Below are 16,022 nucleotides of genomic sequence, written 5' to 3' on the forward strand. Positions count from 1 at the left end.
ATGATTTGCACAGTACCCCAGCTTATGGAAGGACCGTTCAGGAGAGTGAGAGGGGAATGAGCTGTTCCTCGGTCTGGTGGTGCGCACTTTCAAGCTCCTGTATCTTTTGCCCGATGGGAGCGGGGAGAAGAGATGAACAAGGTGGGACAAGTCTCTGATGATGTTAGCTGATTTCCAAGGCAGCATTAAGTGTATAGATGAAGTAACGATACAGATTACAATGCCTAATTTGACGTTTTATGCGATGCCACAATTGTGGAGGTGGGTACCTGCTTCTCCTTTTACAACGTGCCTTATTTAGACTTTGTGAACACCCGGGGAAGTCACTTTGAACTTGACACAATGGTGAGAGTTTCCCAGTGAACTGAATTTGGAGAGCAATCCATCTAACAACTGGAAAGGGTGCAGAGAAGATTTACGAGGATGTTGTCAGGATTCGAGGGTCTGAGCTATAGGGAGAGGTCGAGCAGGTTAGGACTAACTATGGGTGATCTTATAGAAATATACAAAATCATAAGAGGAATAGAACAGGTAGACTCACAAAGTCTCTTGCTCACAGTCGGGGAATTGAGAACCAGAGGACATAGGTTTAACGTGAGGGGAGAAAGGTTTAATAGGAACCTGCAGGGTAACTTCTTCGCACAAAGGGTGGTGGGTGGTCGGAACGAGCTACCGAAGGAGATAGTTGAGGCAGGTACTATCACAACGTTTAAAAAACATTTAGACAGTTACTTGGTTTAGAGGGCTAGGGGCCAAACACAGGCAGGTGGGAGTAGTGTAGATGGGACATGTGGGTCGGTGTGGGCAAGTTGGGCCGAAGGGCCTGTTTACACAGTGTATCACTCTATGACTCTATAACTTTCAACATGTCAGCTGTCCACTGTAAGTCTGAAGAAGGGTCCTGACCCATCCTTTTTCTGCAGAGATGCTGCTTGACCCGCTAAGTTACTCCAGCACTTTGTGTCTATCTTTGGTATAAACCAGATTCGGCAGTTCTTTGCTTCCACAGCTGTCCACGTGAGATTGATACAAATCTAAAGATGGGAAATGATTAATGGATTTGATGGGTAGATTTATCAAAGAGGCTCATGTTACTTATGTTCTTTCCAAATGGAACTATTGCATGGCCTTTATTACTTAATAGGAACGCAGTGGGGTTTTGCAGTGTGTGGTCACATGATTGATTCTGAATGCAATCTGTAAAACCATCTGCACAAAGCATCCCAGAAATACTGGACATTTAGCTTTGCACAGTGGCACAGCGGTAGAGTTGCTGCCTTACAGTGCCAGAGATCCAGGTTCAATCCTTACTGCGGGTGCTGTTTGTAAGGTGTTTGTACGTTCTCCCTGTGACTGCATGGGTTTTCTCCAGGTGCTTCAGTTTCCTCCCACTCTCCAAGGGTGTACAGGTCTTTAGGTTAATTAGCTTTGGTGAAATTGTACAAATTTTCCCTAGTGTGTAGGATAAGTGCTAGCATACCGATCACTGGTCGGCATGGACTTGGTGGGCCGAAGGGCCTGTTTCCACGCTGTATCTCTAAAGTCCAAAGTCATTTTGCGGCTCTTTGAATATTACCAACATTTAGCTCCATTTGCAAGTCCTCCCATGGCAGCCTCCAGCAGAACTGAAACCATCAAATGCCACACAGCCGATGATCACCTCCAACACAGATGTGCCGGTTATCTTCCCAGCCTTCAAATGCTTTTTCTTCGTTAAGTTGGAGTCTCTTTATCATCAACAGTTCAGTGCCGACGTGATGTACAACCATCAGATCAAAGCCCAAAGTCACTGAAGTACATATAATCATAAAGACCATAGCATCGGAGTAAAATTAGGCCATTCAGCCCATCAAGTCTACTCTGCCATGCAATCATGGCTGATATATTTTTCCTTCTCAACCCCATTCTCCTGCCTTCTTCCCATAACCTTCAACGCCCTTCCTAATCAAGAACCTATCAATCTCCGCTTTTAAAATACACAATGTCGGCCTCCACAGCCATCTGTGGTAATGAATTCCACATTCACCGCCATCTGGCTAAATAAATTCCTCCTCATCTCCATTCTACATGTACGTCCTTTTATTCTGAGTCTGTGCCTTTTGATTCTAGACTCTCCCATTACTGGAAACGTCCTTTCCACTCTATCCAGACCTTTTATTGTCCGGTAGGTTTCAATGAGATCCCCCCTCATCCTTTTAAATTCCAACGAGTACAGGCCCGGAGCCTTCAAACATTCCTCATATGTTAACCCAGTCATCCCCGGTATCATTCTCAGACTAAGACAGACACAGAAAGCTGGAGTAACTCAGCGGGACAGGCAACTTCTCTGGAGAGATGGACTGGGTGACGTTTCGTGTCAAGTCGAGACCCTTCTTCAGACTTCTCGGGCTATCAAGTTTTGGTTAGGCAAGAACATGGTTCCAAACTCGAATAATCTTGGTGAGCAGAACACTTACTCACAACGTCTCAAAATGAAAGAGAAAAGTGTCCCAGCTACATTTCAACGGTGTCACATCAATGCTGCTTGCTGTTATTTTGTGTTGTAGAGTCAGAGAGTCGTAGACATAGTGTGGAAACTGGTCCTTCGGCCCAACTTGCCCACGTCAACCAACATGTCCCATCTACACTAGTCCCACTTGGCTACGTTTGTCCCTATATCCCTGTCCTATCCAAGTACCTGTCCAAATGTTTCTTAAACGCTGTGATCGCACGTGCCTCAACTACTTCCTCCAGATTGTTCCATACACCCACCACTCTTTGTGTGAAAAAAATTGCCCCTCAGGTTCTCATTAAATCTTTCCTCCCTCACCTTAAACCTATGTCCTCTGGTTCTCGATTCCCCTACTCTGGACAAGAGACTCTGTGAGTCTACCCGATCTATTCCTCTCATGATTTTGTGCACAAATCTTCTACAGAAAGATTCAAGGACACTTGATAACATTTTCTTTTCCTGGAAAATGGGTCATAAAGGAAACGATGCTCCAGGAACACTGCGGAATTCTGACAAAATCCATGTAAAATGAATAAAATTCATTGTATCCAGTCACCGTTCATTGGTACCCTTGGTGTACATGCAAGAATGACACCGTTGGAAAGAATTCTAAGAGTCCGAGTAACTTTTGAAACACTCCTATTCTCGGTAATTAAAATATTAAAAGTGTTTGAAAGAAATAGAAAATAGATTCCATGCAAAGTTTCAGCCCAAGGAGTCAGGCATGATCATGGACATTGACCGGGGGTGTAAGAATATCACAATTTGATTCACTGACGCTGTTAGTCTCTCCTCAATTATCCATCCAACACTCTTCCCAAATTAATCAGGCAACGTAACGTGGCCAAACTGTCCGCGTTGGCCAAACTGATCTCCCGGTGGCCGAGCACTTCAACTCCCCCTCCCATTCCCAGTCTGACCTTTCTGTCATGGGCCTCCTCCAGTGCCATAGTGAGGCCCACCGCAAACTGGAGGAAAAAAAACCCTCCCCCTTTCCAGATCTCCCTCTATCTTCCTGTCTCCACCTATATCCTTCCTTTGTCCCGCCCCCCTGACATCAGTCTGAAGAAGGGTCTCGACCCGAAACGTCACCCATTCCTTCTCTCCTGAGATGCTGCCTGACCTGCTGAGTTACTCCAGCATTTTGTGAATAAATACCTTCGATTTGTACCAGCATCTGCAGTTATTTTCTTATACTACGTGGTATAATGTCTGGTTGCTTCTCATAAACACTCAATTCCCACCACAATGGATTGACTATTCTCTGCCTGTGCAGCATTTGTGCGTGATTCAATATTTTCATTATTTATCAGTGCATTTAGTGAATCGCTAAATTTAGTACAAGACCAAAAGGACATGCTGTACTATATCAAAGTATAACTAGTAGAGGCGACTTGGGAATACACAGAGTGAGGCCACATGCAAACTAGAGGAACAACACCTCATATTTTTCTTGGGCAGCTTACAACCCAATGTATGAACATTGAATTTTCCAACCAACACCACCCCACCCCCATTCACCTCTCCTCCCTGTTCCCTGCTGGGATGTCCACCCATTTCTCCCACTATTCCACCCCCCTTTCCCCGTCCCTCCTTCCCCTTCCACCTATATCCCATCCTCTGGCTTCGCATTTCACGCCTCTTCTCTCCTTATCTCACAGCCTTTAGTCTTTAGTTTAATTTAGAGATACAGTGCAGAACCAGCCCCTTGGCCCACCCAACCATCACCCAGCGATCACCTCGTGCACTAGCAGTATCCTACACACAAGGGACAATTTTCCATTTTTTACCAAAGCCAATTAACCTACATCTTTACATCTTTGGACTGTGGGAGGAAACCAGAGCACCCGGAGGAAACCCACGTGGTAACGGGAAAAACGTACGGACTCCGTACAGACAGGACCGGTAGTTAGGATTGAACCCGGGTCTCTGGTGTTGTAAGGCAGTAACTCTACTGCTGTGCCACCATGCAATCTTCTTTTCATCTCTGGCCTTTGGCCACCCATCTGCCAATCAAACTCCCCCCCCCCCCCCCCCTCACCTGCATCCACCTATCCCTAGCCATACTTTGTCCTACCCCTACCTTTTTTCCAGCTTTCTCCCCCCATCTCCAATCAGTCTGAAGAAGGGTCCCGACCCAAACTTCTCCATGTCCTAAAGAGAAGCTGCCTGACCCGCTGAGTTACTCCAGCACTTTGTGTCTTTTATCGGAATGCTCAAAATGCTTTCACCTTTGGAGTTTGCAAAGTTAGACAAATAAAGTCAGCAAAGATAAATATATAAAGGGACTGGAAAACAAAAAAATATTCACTATATTTATCTATTTTCCCCTGAGTATTTTAATGACATCTCAAAACGTGTTTATTTTGATTTGGTTTTTTTAAGCTTAAACAACCTGGTGTGTTTTGATAATATGCTTTATTTCTTTTAATGTTTGTAGTGGGGCCTCAGTCCTAAAGCAAAACAGGTACATAGTTCCATGAAAGTGACGACACTGGTTGGTGGCGGAAAGTGGACAGGGTGGTGAAGAGGTTGTTTGGCACGCTTACCTTCATCGGTCAGGGTATTGACTACAAGCATCAGGACATCATGTTACAACTGTACAAGATGTTGGTAAGGTCACATTTCCAGTACTGCGCACTATTGTGGTTAGTTTGCTCTGGAAAGGATGTGATTAAATTGAAGTGGATGCAAAAACGATTTACAAGTTTGTTATAGGGTCTGGAGGGTTTGAGTTAGAGGGAGTAAGGAGAGGCTGGGTCATCACAAAGTGCTTCGAGAGACTGGTCCTGCAGCACATCAAAGCCAGCCTCCCACCCACCTTCGACCCACACCAGTTTGCCTACAGAGCAAATAGGTCTACAGGGGATGCCATCGACACTGCTCTTCACACTGCACTGACCCACCTTGAACACCAGGGGAGCTATGTGAGGATGCTCTTCCTCGACTTCAGCTCTGCCTTTAACACGGTCATCCCGAGCAGACTGGTCACCAAACTTTCCGACCTTGGATTTTCCCAAACCATCTGCCAATGGATCAAGGACTTCCTGACCAACCGCCCCCAGACCGTCAAAATAGGCCCTCACCTCTCCTCCACCATTACACTGAGCACCGGCTCACCACAGGGCTGTGTGTTGAGCCCCATCCTTTACTCCCTCTACACTCACGACTGCGCCCCCACCCATCCCACCAACACCATCATCAAGTTCGCGGATGACACGACTGTGGTTGGACTCATCTCAGAAGGAGATGAGACAGCCTATAGGGATGAAATCCAAAGGCTGGCAGCATGGTGTTCAGTGAACAATCTGGTCCTGAACTCCTCCAAAACAAAGGAACTTATAATTGACTTTAGAAAAACCAGTGTAGATTACGACCCACTCTACATCAATGGGGTCTGTGTGGAAAGGGTACCAGCTTTCAGGTTCCTGGGTACGCACATCGCAGAGGATCTTACCTGGTCTACCAACACCATCACCACAGTAAAGAAGGCACAGCAGAGACTCCACTTCATGAGGATCCTCAGGAAAACCAACCTGCAGGAGAAGCTCATGTTGTCCTTCTATCGCTGCTCCATCGAGAGTGTGCTGGCATACTGTATAACCACATGGTATGCCAGCTGCTCAGAAAAGGACAGGAAGGCCCTTCAGAGGGTCATCACGACGGCCCAGAAGATCATCGGCTGCTCACTGCCCTCCCTGGAGCACCTGTTCAGCCTACGCTGCCTCAGTAGAGCAGGCAAAATAATAAAAGATCCATCCCACCCCGGCCACCGTCTGTTTGTTCATCTGCCCTCTGGTCGACGTTTCAGGTCGATCAAATCCCGAACAAACAGACTTAAGAACAGTTTTTACCCCAGGGCCATACGAGAACTGAACACTACCTTTGCACTAGGCAACACCGTTAAAAAATCTTGTACTTAATATAATTGTATTTAATTGTATTTATGTATTTATTTGTTTTTGCATTTATTGCATATATGTTTGTACGCACCGTCAGGATTGGCTATTTTTTAATTTCGTTGTACTCGTTGCAATGACAATAAATGAATATTATTATTATTATTATTAATTATTATTATTATTATTATTTTCCTCTCGAGCATAGGAAGCTGAGGGTGACCTTATATATAACATTATCAGGGGCATAGGCATGCTATACCCTTTATTCTTTATCTTTGCAGAGTGGGGGGGGCTTGATTGTATTCATATACAGTCTTTTTCTTTGACTGGATAGCACGCAAACAGAAGCTTTTCACTGTATCTCGGTACACGTAACAATAATTAACAGACTAACAAACCAGCCCTGAAGTGTGGTTGGAATCTGTGAGGCATGGACTGAGAGCTGGTGAAGTCAGAGACCACAACATTTAAGAATATGTATACAAGCACATGAATCACAGAGTCGTTTAAGTCTACAGACCAGTGTCCTTAAATTAGATTAGTACAGATAGGTACAGGTAGTGGAGAAACCAGGAACTGCAGATTCTAGAATCTTGAGCAAAACACAAATTTAATTATTTTAGTTTAACTTAGTTTAGTTTAGCTTAACCTTGTGTAATATAGTTCAGTTTAGTCACATGTACCGAGGTACAGTGAAAAGCTTTTTGTTGCATGCTATCCAGCCAACAAAAAGACTCTACATGATTACAATCAAGTTGTCCACAGTGTACAGATACAGGACAAAGGGTATAACGTTTAGCACAAGATACAGTCCAGTAAAGTCCGATTGCACTGCACTGTCACCCCCTGTCTATATGTTTTGCATTTGTATTGCACTATGGCCCCCGGAGGCACTCTGTTTCATCCCATTCGTTGCATGATCTGTAAGGAGTGGAATGACAAATAAACTAAATAAATAAATAAATAGATAAATAAAATGTTGGGGGAGTCCAGAACCAGGGGCCACAGTCTAAGAATAAAGGGGAGGCCATTTAAAACTGAGGTGAGAAAGAACTTTTTCACCCAGAGCGTTGTGAATTTGAGGAATTCTCTGCCACAGAAGGCAGTGGAGGTCAATTCACTGGATGAATTCAAAAGAGAGTGAGATAGAGCTCTAGGGGCTAGTGGAATCAAATGATATGGGGAGAAGGCAGGTTACTGATTGTGGATGATCAGCCATGATCACAATGAATGGTGGTGCTGGCTCGAAGGGCCAAATGGCCCCCTCCTGCACCTATTTTCTACGTTTCTATGACATGTTTAGGCGACATATTGGGTCAGGACCCTTCTTCATTCTTTTGAGTTACTCCAGCACTTTGTGTTTTACTTAGGTATAGGTAGCTCTGTAATAATGGCGGAACGGCCTGTTTTATTCATCCATCCATCTATCTATCCCTAATGTTATAGAAAAACGTGTTGTAAAGATATTGCGTAAATGGGGGAAATGGGATCAGATGGTTTCAGGCTCTCAACAAACAAAGTTACTTTTCCTGCAGAATTTACATGAATAAAAGTCTATTCAACAGTATTATTTATTTTTGTCACTGCAAGCTAACAATACTAAAGGCTGCATGTTACATTGTTTAATAGAGTTCTATTGCACAAGTGTCCAGCGATGAAACTGACAGACTGTGTTCTTAAGAGACAATGGTGTCTGATTACTGCTGGAGGTTAGATTGCAAACTGCGTTCCCCCTTCTACTAGCTTAACTCCAAGATAGCTTTCTTTTCTACAGCTCAATTATTAAAGCAAAACCTTTACACAATTCTCTTTTTCACGATCATAAACGCTTTGGAACCAATTCCGTCCGTATAGTAAATACAGTGTTCCCTAATTCGTCTTAGTATAAAGATAGACACAAATTGCTGGAGTAATTCAGTGGGTCAGGCAGCATCTCTGGAGAACATGGCGAAGAAAAAAAAACAGGATAAATCTACATTCACTTCCAATATTTCCCCCATCTCTCTACAATAATCAGTCTGAATAACTGCAGATGCTGGTACACAATAGACAATAGACAATAGGTGCAGGAGTAGGCCTTTCGGACCTTCGAGCCAGCACCGCCATTCAATGTGATCATGGCTGATCATTCTCAATCAGTACACCGTTCCTGCTTTCTCCCCATACCCCCTGACTCCGCTATCCTTAAGAGCTCTATCTAGCTCTCTCTTGAATGTATTCAGAGAATTGGCCTCCACTGCCCTCTGAGGCAGAGAATTCCACAGATTCACAACTCTCTGACTGAAAAAGTTTTTCCTCATCTCTGTTCTAAATGGCCTACCCCTTATTCTTAAACTGTGGCCCCTGGTTCTGGACTCCCCCAACATTGGGAACATGTTCCCTGCCTCTAATGTGTCCAACCCCTTAATAATCTTATACGTTTCGATAACGTACAAATCGAAGGTATTTATTCACAAAATGCTGGAGTAACTCAGCAGGTCAGGCAGCATCTCAGGTGAGAAGGAATGGGTGACGTTTCGGGTCGAGACCCTTCTTCAGACAATCTAACAGAATCATCTGCACTTGGTGTGCAGGAAGGAACTGCACAGATGCTGGTTCAAACTGAAGGAAGACACAAAAAGCTGGAGTAACTCACAGCGGGACAGGCAGCGGGACAGGCAGCAAGGGGAGTACAGAGGCATGAGGCAGGAGCTGGTCAAAATTGACTGGAAGGAGGCCCTAGCAGGGAAGACGGTAGAACAGCAATGGCAGGTATTCCTGGGAATAATGCAGAGGTTGCAGGATCAATTTATCCCAAAGAGGCGGAAAGACTCTAAGGGGAGTAAGAGACACCTGTGGCTGACAAGGGAAGTCAAGGACAGCATAAAAATTAAGGAGAGGAAGTATAACATAGCAAAGAGAGTGGGAAGACAGAGGATTGGGACTCTTTTAAAGAGCAACAAAAGTTAACTAAAAAGGCAATAAGGGGAGAAAAGATGAGGTACGAGGGTAAACTAGCCAATAATATAAAGGAGGATAGCAAAGGTTTTTTTAGGTACGTGAAGAGGAAAAAAATAGTCAAGGCAAATGTGGGTTCCTTGAAGACAGAAGCAGGGGAATTTATTATGGGGAACAAAGAAATGGCAGACGAGTTAAACCGTTACTTTGGATCTGTCTTTACTGAGGAAGATACACACAATCTCCCAAATGTTCTAGGGGCCGGAGAACCTAGGGTGATGGAGGAACTGAAGGAAATCCACATTAGGCAGGAAATGGTTTTGGGTAGACTGATGGGACTGAAGGCTGATAAATCCCCAGGGCCTGATGGTCTGCATCCCAGGGTACTTAAGGAGGTGGCTTTAGAAATAGTGGAAGCATTGGAGATCATTTTTCAATGTTCTATAGATTCAGGATCAGTTCCTGTGGATTGGAGGATAGCAAATGTTATCCCACTTTTTAAGAAAGGAGGGAGAGAGAAAACGGGTAATTATAGACCAGTTAGTCTGACATCAGTGGTGGGGAAGATGCTGGAGTCAATTATAAAAGACGAAATTGCTGAGCATTTGGATAGCAGTAACAGGATCATTCCGAGTCAGCATGGATTTACGAAGGGGAAATCATGCTTGACAAATCTACTGGAATTTTTTGAGGATGTAACTAGGAAAATTGACAGGGGAGAGTCAGTGGATGTGGTGTACCTCGACTTTCAGAAAGCCTTCGACAAGGTCCCACATAGGAGATTAGTGGGCAAAATTAGAGCACATGGTATTGGGGGTAGGGTACTGACATGGATAGAAAATTGGTTGACAGACAGAAAGCAAAGAGTGGGGATAAATGGGTCCCTTTCGGAATGGCAGGCAGTGACCAGTGGGGTACCGCAAGGTTCGGTGCTGGGACCCCAGCTATTTACGATATACATTAATGACTTAGATGAAGGGATTAAAAGTACCATTAGCAAATTTGCAGATGATACTAAGCTGGGGGGTAGTGTGAATTGTATGGAAGATGCAATAAGGCTGCAGGGTGACTTGGACAGGTTGTGTGAGTGGGCGGATACATGGCAGATGCAGTTTAATGTAGATAAGTGTGAGGTTATTCACTTTGGAAGTAAGAATAGAAAGGTAGATTATTATCTGAATGGTGTCAAGTTAGGAAGAGGGAATGTTCAACGAGATCTGGGTGTCCTAGTGCATCAGTCACTGAAAGGAAGCATGCAGGTACAGCAGGCAGTGAAGAAAGCCAATGGAATGTTGGCCTTCATAACAAGAGGAGTTGAGTATAGGAGCAAAGAGGTCCTTCTACAGTTGTACCGGGCCCTGGTGAGACCGCACCTGGAGTACTGTGTGCAATTTTGGTCTCCAAATTTGAGGAAGGATATTCTTGCTATTGAGGGCGTGCAGCGTAGGTTCACTAGGTTAATCCCCGGAATGGCGGGACTGTCGTATGTTGAAAGGCTGGAGCAATTAGGCTTGTATACACTGGAATTTAGAAGGATGAGGGGGGATCTTATTGAAACATATAAGATAATTAGGGGATTGGACACATTAGAGGCAGGAAACATGTTCCCAATGTTGGGGGAGTCCAGAACAAGGGGCCACAGTTTAAGAATAAGTGGTAGGCCATTTAGAACGGAGATGAGGAAGAACTTTTTCAGTCAGAGAGTGGTGAAGGTGTGGAATTCTCTGCCTCAGAAGGCAGTGGAGGCCAGTTCGTTGGATGCTTTCAAGAGAGAGCTGGATAGAGCTCTTAAGGATAGCGGAGTGAGGGGGTATGGGGAGAAGGCAGGAACGGGGTACTGATTGAGAGTGATCAGCCATGATCGCATTGAATGGCGGTGCTGGCTCGAAGGGCTGAATGGCCTACTCCTGCACCTATTGTCTATTGTCTATCTCTGGAGAGAAGGAATGGGTGATGTTTCTTTAGACTTGATGATCAGCATGGTCGGTCTGGGCCGAAGGACCTGTCTCTGTGTATAACTCTAGTAAGTCATAAGAGACAAACTGAACGGGTTAACATTAAAAGCGAACACAACGGAAAGCAGAAATGTAGCAAAAACGGAAAATGTAAGGCTACTTTATCAGAAGAAACGAATCCGGGTTATTAAGTTTTCATTTAATAAACCGGATTGGCGATTTTGCAATGTAGGAATGCATGCTATGTTCCACCCTTTAAAAGAAAAAACAACCAAAGAAAAGTGAAGATAGTGTCTCCGGGGCGGTAGGATTCAGTTCAGTGTCATATTGCAAAAAGTGCCCCATTACTTTTTCTAACAAGTTGAGTCTACGCACTTCAAATTGAAGGAGCTATTTCTATATTCTTGTAGATTTGAATGGTTTAGGAACACAGAAAGGCAACAAAACAATACTTTGTGCACTGTGCACGTCAGCTAACCTGCAAGGCTCCAGTAGCCCCGGAGCAAGTTTTCTCTCGGTTTTCATTTACTGGAACTGCTCGGATGGAAGCCAACCTTAGCCAGGGTATGTTTCTGCACCCTCTACTGGCACAGATCTGAACATAAGACCATGATACGAGCAAATCACTCCTGAACTGTCAAGTACTACAGATGATAGATAGCCATCGGATCTCATGTGAAAGAAATAACAGTTAAAGAATTGCAAACCGAGATGTACAATGCAAAAGGATTAAAAATATATTGGTTGCAAAGTACTGTGAAGATTCTTCAAGCCATCGGATCTCTTGTGAAAGAAATAACAGTTAAAGAATCTTCACAGTACTTTGCAACCAATATATATATATATATTTTAAAAATCCCTTTGCATTGTACATCTCGTTTTGCAATTAGGAAAAACACATAAATTATTTAAGAGCATTGCACAATTCACAAAGTGCAAAGACATGTTTACAGAAACCAGCAGGCCTGAAGCTTTAGCACATCATTCTAGCTATCTTTTTTTGTTGTTTTCAGAATGTGCCATTCCAATACCCTCTGTAATGAAATTCCATAAAGTTTTTAATGAACCTTCGGGTGAGATCTTTGCTTAAGATAATAAATCATACCTTGCAGGAAAGCGACACGGACCACAGTGATTTGGACCAATACGTCCTAGTGCAGCGTTAAACGAGTTGATGCAGTCAGGAGTTTTGAAGTCACATTGTAGAGGTTTGAAAAGTTCATTGGAAAACTTGCCCAAATTAAATTAACCCAATATTGGGCGTCGGTAGAGAGTGTTCGACGCGATTACATTTCTGACGAATATTTACATAGGATGGGGCCATGAGGTCCAACAATTATTGATACATTTTGCTCTGTGAAATAACGAGTTGTTGTTTCGAGTCATTTGTATTTGGAAATAGTACTGCAAAGATGAAAGGTAAAAGATTTCAAAAGGAAATAAAAAGTCTCAAATGCTCTGCAAAAAAAATCCTGGGGAGAAATGATTAATGGAGGTTTTAACTGGTCGGCTGAGAAATAATTGATTGAATTTATTAACTTGCGGGGCAAGTTAATCAATTTACAATCATTTCAATAATCAATAATTTCTCAGCCGACCGGTTGGACAAGTTTAAAAACCTCCATTAGCAACGGGTGCAATAGTTTATAAGGCTGTTTTCGGACGTGGTGAGACTGTTTAAAATCAATTTAACCCTATGCTGTGTGGAAACATAGCAGGACGGAATGCAAACACTTTAACAGGTCCAGGCAACGCAACTTGCAGTGAGTGCATTAATAAAGAGATGGGCGCCTGCCTGCCTGCTGCTGCTTGTTGCAACGGTGATACATACTCGGGACTAGACTAATGCTGTCAAGGAAGCAGCTGTGGTTAGCTTTGCCGGGTTTTAAAATAATCGCTCTCAAGTCCTCAGGCACGGACGGGGTTCGAACCCGCGATCTTCGGTTTACGAGACCGACGCCTTACCACTTGGCCACCGCGCCTGCGCTACAAAAAAAATAGTCTTCAACTTCTTTGCAGAAAGCAATGCTCGACGTAACCTCCAGAGGACAAATTTATGCATTGGCTTGTAGGCATGCGCTTGGGAGCTGCAGTGCAAAAAAATATTTCACTGGCACATGCAGTCTGTTGCTTATCCTGTCTGTGGAGTCATGTAACAAAGACTTCATTTCCACATCCAACCTGATACTCAATACCCCAGCCTACACCTTAAAAAGGAGCAGAAGGAGGAGGCCATTCAATCCCTCCAGATAGCAACATGATAATTTCTCTTGGCATTGACTCAAAGTCCTCCTTCACATGCCACAAACAAGTTTTAAAATGCAGTAATTTAAAAGGAAAATAAATATCTTGCAATATATGTACATTTTTTTTATCACAGTCCCGTGTACTAGACTGCCAAACACGTATTTTTGAAGTATAATCAAATCCTCCAAAGTATGTAACGTTTTTGTACAAAAAAAATAAAACTTTTGTTGCATTGAGAACATAAAGAGATAGAAGCAGAAATGTTTTCCTTGGTCTCTCAAGCCTGCTCCACCATTTAACAACTTCACGACACAACATCACTTTCCTGCCATATCTCCCTACCCCTTAAATGACTTTGATGCCCAGAAATCTATTGACTTCTGCAGTCCATGAATGAGCCTCCACAGTCATTGGGAGAAGAGAATTCCAGAGATTCGCAAATCTCTAAGTTAGAAATGTCTCCTCATTTCAGTCCTGAGCTCCTTTCTCTATATTTTGAGATTGTGACTTCTAGTTCAAGACATCTTTGCCAGAGGAAGAATTGGCTATGAATCTACCCTATCAAGCCTCATAGAATTTGGTGCGTTTCAAATTAGATCACCCTTTATTCCTCATTATTCATGAGCAAGCTGTATATCCTACACTTAGAACAGGAGAATGAAGTCCTGATGAGAAGAGGGTAGAGGACAGATACCATGATTGGTCTTCTTCTTTCGAGTGCATCATCCATGTTTCAAATGTTACATCACTGTCATCGTCCGGCTGGAAACTGGAAGTGGCCTGAGCTAATTCTGCTACCACCATCATCTATTGTTCGTCATGGCTCCCACTGACCATGATTGGTAAGGCCCTAGGGAATATTGATGCAAAAATTCAAGCACAAGTCCAAAGATATCTGAAGGTGGCAGCACAGCTTCACAGGGCAGTGAAGAAAGCATACAGGATGCTTGCTTTACAGCTGGGATACAGAATAAAAGTGCAGGGAGGTTTCATAAAACTTAATAAAACATCAGTTATGTTGCAGCTGCAGAAATGTGTGCAGTTCAGGAGTCTAAGACCGAAAGGTTTAAAGTGGGCATTGAAGGGTACATGTGACATCAAAGCACCACTGAACCATTGAAAAGTGTAGAGTGGATCTAAGGACGAATCTTTTTCACCCAGTGGATAGCTGCAAGATGGAATGAACTGCTTGAGAAGATGGAGGAAGGTACTTCTAGAACATTTAAGAAGCATCTGGATATGCACTTGAATCACAAGGCATGGTAGGCTATGGACCAAGTGCTGGTAAAATGAATTATTATAGTTGGTTGGGATGGACATGAGCCGAAGGGCTTGTTTCTGTATTTTATGACATATACATATAAAGGATACCTAAACGTCAGATGTTATTAACATCTCACCATTTAAAAAAATACTCAACATTTTAGGGGTTTTTTCTACCAAAATGGAAGACCTCATATTTTTCCATATTCTGTTCCACAGCCTATGCTGTTGTCCAATTGTTTAGCTTGTCCATATGCTCTTTAAACCTTTCATTATCGATCACCTTCCCACATCTATGTCATCAGCAAACTTCAAAATGTTACATTTGATCCCCATGGTCAATTCATTGGTGTAGATTGTGGCTGAGAGGTTGGGCAGGCTGGGACTTTATTCCTTGGAGCACAGGAGGAGCTTGAGGGTGATCTTATAAACTTGACTGCTGCACCACTGAGCTCTTAAAATTGTTACCTTGAGATCTTTTGATCTGCACCCTAAGAAAGACATTCCCTAGTCTCTCTACCATCTTCTCTCCAACTTAAGCCATCCTTGTCTTCTTATCAAGTTGTGAGAAGGCTTCTTGATCAGAAATGTTATTTTTGTCTCCCCACTGACACTGCCAGATATGCTGAGGATCTTTGCCGGTGTTTTTGGTTTGATTATGAACATGCCTGGAACAGCCGGCAATATGCTTTCACCTTTGTGAAGGTACAACTGTGAGCTGCATATTTGTGAGCATCTGAAGCAGACAGAAGTGATACTGTTACCATCCGAGGTCAAAGTTTTGTCGTCTACTTACAAATGATGACGTACTTCGTCTCCCAGCTCCCATCAGGCAGAAGGTACAGAAGCTTAAAAGTATGCACCATCAGAATCAGAAACAGCTTCTTCCCCTCTGTTATGCTAAACGGTCTTTCCATAAGCTATGTAGGTGTCTGATTCACCTCTACTCTATTGTGGACATTGAACTTTGTCTATGAAACTGGAAAGCTACCATGCCGAGAGCTGTATTCTGCACTCCCTTTTCTCCAGCTATTGTACTTGAGTTTCACTTGATTATATTTGTGTTTCGAATTATTGGATCGATGGCATTCAAAACTATTTTTCACTGTAAACTTTGAACATAAGAGCATTTTGAACAAATTAGATTAGTATTTAGAAGATTTTGTAAGTATTTAGATCCATGAACAGATTAAGTGTTAACAAACCATTAATTCTAACATTTAAGTT

General features: G+C 43.2%; 1 long non-coding RNA gene and 1 other non-coding gene across 3 annotated transcripts in view; both read right to left on the reverse strand.

Moving 5' to 3' along the window:
- LOC144604076 (uncharacterized) overlaps positions 1–12,455 on the reverse strand; it is a 70,130-nt gene extending 57,675 nt beyond the window's left edge. The window contains exon 1 of one of the 2 annotated variants that reach the window (XR_013548681.1): positions 12,391–12,455. This is a non-coding gene — a long non-coding RNA (uncharacterized LOC144604076). Of the gene's footprint in view, positions 1–11,763; positions 11,810–12,390 lie in introns of those variants that run through there. The other variant, XR_013548680.1, reaches the window with a different exon arrangement.
- Positions 12,456–13,195: 740 nt separating this feature from the next.
- On the reverse strand, positions 13,196–13,267 carry trnat-cgu (transfer RNA threonine (anticodon CGU)). The gene has a single exon. It is a non-coding gene; the product is annotated as a tRNA-Thr (tRNA).
- Between the last annotated feature and the right edge of the window lie 2,755 nt (positions 13,268–16,022).

This window comes from Rhinoraja longicauda, chromosome 21 (assembly GCF_053455715.1).
Source record: "Rhinoraja longicauda isolate Sanriku21f chromosome 21, sRhiLon1.1, whole genome shotgun sequence".
Classification (NCBI taxonomy): Eukaryota; Metazoa; Chordata; class Chondrichthyes; order Rajiformes; family Arhynchobatidae; genus Rhinoraja; species Rhinoraja longicauda.